Source organism: Somniosus microcephalus, chromosome 14 (assembly GCF_052327205.1).
Source record: "Somniosus microcephalus isolate GS21.2 chromosome 14, FLI_Smic_1.0, whole genome shotgun sequence".
Lineage (NCBI taxonomy): Eukaryota > Metazoa > Chordata > Chondrichthyes > Squaliformes > Somniosidae > Somniosus > Somniosus microcephalus.
In genome coordinates, this window is record NC_141000.1 from 14,208,088 (window position 1) to 14,215,090 (window position 7,003).

Genomic DNA, 7,003 nt, shown 5'->3' on the forward strand with positions numbered 1-7,003 from the left:
TCTCTCTGCAGAATAAAAGTTTGCTGCAATAATTTGCTATTTTTTAATCCAGAAGCCAATCGAGCAGGTATGTAGAAGTTAGTAAACAGTATAAGAATTAAATTCTTAAAAGTGCAGCAGCGTCATATTAAGGTGCAAAACACAAGTCCAGACTCCTTCTGTTTACACTATCTAAAGTGCAGCTGTTCTGAGTTAACAGGGTGTTGACTTAAATTGAGTACTGGTCCCATTAGGGAAGAGGCTGCTGCTGCGCTTTTGTCTGAGCTTTGCATGTGGCCCTTCTTAAAGGCAGGCTTTATTAGTCGGATGAGCGAGCTGTTTTGAAATTGGAGAAATAAACTATTTGAATAAATGATTTGGAGAGCGTCACTTAAAATAAAGTTGGTACTCTTTAGCTACACTGAATTATTGAAGAAGACTGCAGTACTCATAGAGTCATAGAGTTTTACAGCACAGAAAGAGGCCCTTCGGCCCATCGTGTCTGCGCCGCCCATCCATCCCTGTCCAGTCTAATCCCATTTTCCAGCATTTGGTCCATAGCCTTGTATGCAATGGCATTTCAAGTGCTCATCCAAATGCTTCTTGAATGTTGTGAGGGTTCCTGCCTCTACCACCCTTTCAGGCATTGAGTTCCACATTCCAACCACCCTCTGGGTGAAAAAGTTCCTCCTCAAATCCCCTCTAAATCTCCTGCCCCTTACCCTGAATCTATGCCCCCTTGTTATTGACCCCCCTACTAAGGGGAAAAGTTCCTCTTTGTCTACCCTATCTATGCCCCTCATCATTTTGTACACCTCAATCAGGTCCCCCCTCAGCCTTCTTTGCTCCAAGGAAAACAACCCCAGCCTGTCCAGCCTCTCTTCATAGCTGAGGCGCTCCATCCCAGGTAACATCCTGGTGAATCTTCTCTGCACCCTCTCCAAAGCAATCACATCCTTCCTATAGTGAGGCGACCAGAACTGCACACAGTACTCCAGCTGTGGCCTCACCAGCGTTTTGTACAGTTCCATCATAACCTCCCTGCTCTTATATTCTATGCCTCGGCTAATGAAGGCAAGTATCCCATATGCCTTTTTAACCACCTTATCTACCTGTTCCGCTGCCTTCAGGGATCTATGTACATGTACACCAAGGTCCCTCTGACCCTCTGTACTTCCTAGGGTCCTACCACTCATTGTGTATTCCCTTGCCTTATTTGTCCATCCAAAATGCATCACCTCGCACTTTTCAGGGTTAAATTCCATTTGCCACTTTTCCGCCCATCTGACCAACCCGTTTATATCGTCCTGTAGCCTGAGGCTTTCCTCCTCACAATTTACCACCCCACCAATTTTCGTGTCATCTGCGAACTTACTGATCATACCTTTTACATTCTCATCCAAATCATTTATGTAGATCACAAACAACAAGGGACCCAGCACCGATCCCTGAGGTACCCCACTGGACACAGGCTTCCAGTCACAAAAGCAACCTTCGACCATCACCCTCTGCCTCCTGCCACTCAGCCAGTTTAGGATCCAACGCGCCAAGGCACCCTGGATCCCATGGGCTCTTACCTTCTTGACCAGTCTCCTATGCGGGACTTTGTCAAAAGCTTTACTGAAGTCCATGTAAACCACATCCACAGCATTTCCCTCATCCACCCCCCTAGTCACCCCCTCGAAAAATTCAATCAGATTTGTCAGACATGATTTACCCTTGACATACTGTGGTCCATATAGCAGGAGGGCTTACTGAGAAATAATTTATGGCTTTCTGGTCAACAGAGGTTTTTAATGCTGGGGACGAGACTTCTATTCAGCAAACCTGCAGTGTGTTCCCAGTCGCTTGCTAATATTGCCCCTGCCTCCTTAAAGTAAGGGAGGCTGCAACTATTATTCCAGTAACACTGAATTCAAGACTTCTCCCTTCATAAGGGCCCAGAAATTCGGGTCTCCACGGGTGAGTACGCACGGGGTACTCACCCGTAAGCCCGATGGAAGTGCCGGTTTCGTGCATGCACTGCGCATGCGCGGGAAACCAGCACTTCCGTTCCTCTGAACGAAGGGGTTCAGAGGTTGAACGTGTGCGCTTTGAACTTAAGTTTTTTTTACACGTTTTTCCGTGAGGGTAAGTCTGCAGGATTTAGAAATTTTAAAAGCAGGTGTAAGGCCTGCTTTTTACAAGGTAAGTGGTCAATTAATTAAAATTAAAACATTTTTTCCACAGGTTTATTATTTTTAAATAGTTTAAAGCAAAGTAAGTTTATTTTTAGCCCCATTAGAAAATAAAATTACTTTTTTTCAAATTTAAATTATTGTTTAAAATAGTTATTTAATGTAATTTATAGTTTATTTAAAAAATGTGATTTTTAAAAAATTTATTTGAAGGTTTACTGCTATTTTGGGGCCGTAGTATTTATAAGTCTTGACAGCTCTTCCTGTCAAGACTTATGAATGGGCTTTTCCCTCCTCCGATTGGCTGCCCATGGCCCACGTGATCCCAGGGGATGCATCGAACTAACTGCGCCCCTGGGATACGCAAGCACTGCGCGCCGGCAGCTGGGCCAAGCCCCGGATCGGAATTCCACAGGGCTCAACTGCCGGCGCGCAAGATAAGTGCAGGTCGGGGGCTTGCACCGGCAGGAAGCCCCTGACCTGAATTTCTGGGCCATTATTTTGCTTTTAACCATATAATGTTGACATGGGGTAAAATACTTCAAATGACCATACTAGCAGAGCTCCTGTGCTACTGCTCATGTTGGCTTGGAGTTTACATTTTAATAAGGAGGCTAGTATTCAAGCATGTAACACACAATGTGTTCTGCTAAAGTGATGCTATGTGTAACTTTGTGTGTCCCAAGATGGTAACTCCTGTGTTTCCTCCATTAGAGGCTGATTGCTCTGAGCAAATACTCAGGCCAATCCGAAGTCAAACTGACTTACACATTTTTACTTTTATGCTATGTAACTTAAAATATATATTAAGGCGACTGAATAAGTGAAATTGTTATTACAAGGTATTATGGAATTGTTTGGTGTATTCACATTCAAATTGTGATCACAATTTTGTGGACATTTTAAATTGGTGGCCTTGATTGTTGTAATCTTAACCTTGTACTCTATTTTGTGTTGCTCTTTGCGGGATACAGAGAATGATAGGAAGGATGTTGTAAGTAGGTAACCTGACAAGGGAGGTCATGTAGTTTTGTTGATTTGTGGGAGCAGTGGGACGGGACTGGTGGGAAGGGGGGAGCCCTTAAATCTCAGTAAGAGAGTGGCTTCTGGGATCTGGGAATGATCTGATTGTGAGCGTGGGGATGTGGCAGGAGTGGTCTTGAGGTGTGTGTGCACTTTGGGATGGTGACAAACTGAGAATGGGAGGCGAAGTTGGATGTGGCAGTACCGGGAAGGCAATTGGGAGCAATAAGGGGACATTCCAGTATCTGGGAGTAATGGGAATTGTATAGTGGGGTTTAGGAGCAACAGATGGGTGGTGAACTTGGAGCATTGGGGGAGGAGGTACATGAGTGTGGCACTACTGAGAGACAGCTGCTGTGGTCTGGAACCATTGGTAGGGTACAGGAAGTGGGACCGTTGATTAGCAAATACTGGAGGAAGGAGTCTAGGAGAATTTAGGAGGATTAATGTGTGGAACTATGTGGAATGCCTGGGAAATGAGGGTGGAGGTGTCTGGGAGTATTTTTGGGAGAAGTGGTTGAGGGAGAATGAAAGCCTTCATTAATACATAAATTCTCCCCCCCCCCCCCCCCCCCGTCCCCACCAGTGAAAACTTTAGAAAGTTTTCTGAACATGAGCTGCGAAGCCTGAGAGTTATTTAAAGTGCTTAGTTCCCTGGCAACTTCTCATTGTACGTTGGCAATTTATAGTATAAACAAACCATGCACTTTAAATGACTCTGGCACTGCTCCTGGCTCAGCGCCACGAAAGCTGTTTACGGAAGCCTGCTCCTGCTGTGAGAAAAGTCACATTGCTGGCCACCAGCCAGCTTTAAGGTTACTAAAAGCACTTGTTGCACATTGGACCAGAGGTTTGTTCCTAGTCATGGCTGAGCACACAGCTTTTCATGGCGCAGGTGGGAGGGCAGCCTGGGTGAGTGGCACAGTGCAGATAATTTATCAGGAGCTAGAAGAACTCGGTCAAAGGCAAGTAGTTTTTTGCGTGGCTGGCAGGAGTAATGGAAATAATGTAAAAGGAGGAGGTAATTAAGGATCATGAAACAGAGTGCATTCTTGCGCAAGCCTTTTGATTTATTCTAGAAGCGTTTAATAAAGAGGGTTGTAACTTGCTGTACACTAAATCTTGGAATTTTGAAGTCAGTATGGCAGAGGTGCATGATGGATTGAAGGTCTAAGTTCCCAGCACCACATGGCACATATCCTAGAGTACTAAAGTTGACAATGGAAGAATTGTGGCTATTAGGAAGCAATGACTGGGCAAAGCTAACATTGCACAGGACTGGAAGCAACCAAACATTTAAAAGGGATAGCATCTGACTCGAGCAACTAAAGGCTCATCAGCCAAAATGGAGCAAGCACTTGCATGTGTACCGTGCCTTTGTGTCCTCAGGATATCCCAAAGTGCTTTGCAGCCAATGAACTACTTGTGAAGTGTAAGCAATGTTGTTTTGTAGGCAAATTTGACTCCATTTGTTCATAGCAAGATCGCACAGACACACGGGGGGAGAAAAAAAGACCAGCTAATCTTTTGGTGTTGGATGAAGGATGAATGTTAACTCAGGACCCGGTAGAACCCTTCAAATAACACCGGGGGCCTTTTCTGAGCAAGCAGAAAGGGCCTTGCATGAAAGCTGACAGATTAATGTCAAAATACCAATAATGGGAATCGTTCTAAGGCATGTGTTGGTGGAGTACTTCTGTAGTAAGGATTTAGAAGAGAAAAGGCCTACCTTTTTTGTTAATTCTTGGGATGTGGGTGATCTGGCATTTATTGCCCATCCCCAGTTACCCTGAGAGGTTGATGGGCCTTCTTGAACTGCTGCAGTTCTTTTGCTGCTGTTAAATGGGTTTACAGGACGTTAACTATGAAGGAATGGCAGTATATGTCCAAGTCGGCATAGTGTGTGACTTGGAGACGGTGGAGTTCTCATGATCTTGCTGCAGGGCATGAGAGGTGCTGCTGAAGTAAGCATGGTAAGTTGCTGCAGTGCATCCTGCAAATAGTACATAGTGCAGCCACACAATGTGTCCGTGTTGAAAGGTGGTGGATTTTGAGTTCACTGCAAGCAATGTTCAGGTTGAGCTGTGCTTTAAATAGGGATATTGTCAGGAGGACCTGGGTGCAGTGCTGCAAATGTTTCAATGATCTCATTAGATCAGGAAAGGTGAGTGCAAAACCGCATTCAACTTCATCCTGCTGCTCCTCTCAGCACAGCCCCATCACTGCTTTCCCAACCCTGCTCCTGCCCATCCTTATACCAACATACCTTGCATGTCCATCCATCTCCCTCTATCTAAATACATCCCCATCTGACTAGCCACCCCTCTCTCACACCCTCATCGTAATAAAGTCATACCAACTAACAGCAAGGAGGCCACTTGGCTTTGGCACTCCACCCCATCATAGGCTCCCTCTTTTAAAAAAAAAAAAAAAAAAATTTAACCCATCCATTCCTTACACTCATTCCATCACTCAACCTTTTCTTTCCCTCCTTGAAGGAAAAGAGAGCCCACAATAAGAGGGAGAGAACCAGAGATGGAACGCCATCACTGGCGACCCTAACAACAGCTGAGGAGGCTGCCGTAGAAGTTTCAGGAGTTGCCGAGCAGCAGGAGGTGCGAGACGGAGAGCGCGGACATTTCAGCAACCTGGTGACAGAATTGCATATCATACAGCTACATGACATACATCAGTCACTCATGAGGACTGATGTCAGCAGCCAGTGAATGGTCACCATATGCATAATGGTATCTATATCCACTCTTCATATGACATATCTAACTCATCTCTTTACTCTCCCACAGGTCCATCAGGAGCCTCCAACCTCTGAGGGTGTACTGTCACCAGACATAAGCGCACCCAGCACCAGCAGAGAGATGCACATCTTGGTGGGACCCATGTGAGAGAGAGTAGTGTTGTCATCTGGTGTCTCAACTCACAAGTGAGCAAGAACAGATGGTGGAGACAGGGACAGCAGTGGAGACTCTTTGCCGGAGGGCGCAGGACACTCCCAGCTCTGCTCAGCTGCATCCAGATGCTGAGCCTTGGGGGGGCCATCCAGAAAGAGGGTGTTCCTGGAGGCGCAGGAAGAAGTGCAGGCATTGACACATTTTGTGAGCACGATGTCTGCAAATGTGCAGAGAATGGAGGAGTCCATCTCCAACATGAGCACCACCGAGTCGTAGGTGATGGCATCTGTAGGCTCTTAAGTGGATAGGATGGCCACCTGCATGGAGTAGCTAATGTGCCACTCACAGGAGCACATGGTCTCTGGAGAATAGATGGTTATGGAGGATAGATGGCAGAGTCTCATCGACCTCTCGGAGGGATGTCAACGTAGACATGGGTCCTAATGGCCCCACTGATGTGCAGCAAGGTACTCTCCAGCTCCATGATAGCAGGGAGGGTGGCCCCATGAGAGGGATGATGGCGAGAGGGCACATGGAAGTGGGGCTCTTCTCAAACCACTCTTCCTTCTTCCCTGTTGCCACCCCCTCACGCCCCCAAATTCCTTGGCCAGCAATGGCCGAGTCTACCTCTGCACAGTCGCAGGAGGAGCAGACTTTGGCGGGGCCATCAGAGGCTCCAAAACCTAGAGGACATTCACCAAGAGTGTCTAAGCAGTCGCAGCAGGGAAGTGAGGAGGCTGCCTCTGCTGAAGCCACAGGGGTAGTACCGCGTAGAAGCACGCATAAGAGAAAGATGACACACAAGTAGATTCACAAGGGTAGCCACTTGGATGTTTTATTCAATGTTTCTGTAAAGTTTCCATTACTGTGATGTCACACATAAAAATATTTTCACCACTTTCTGGTCTTGGACAA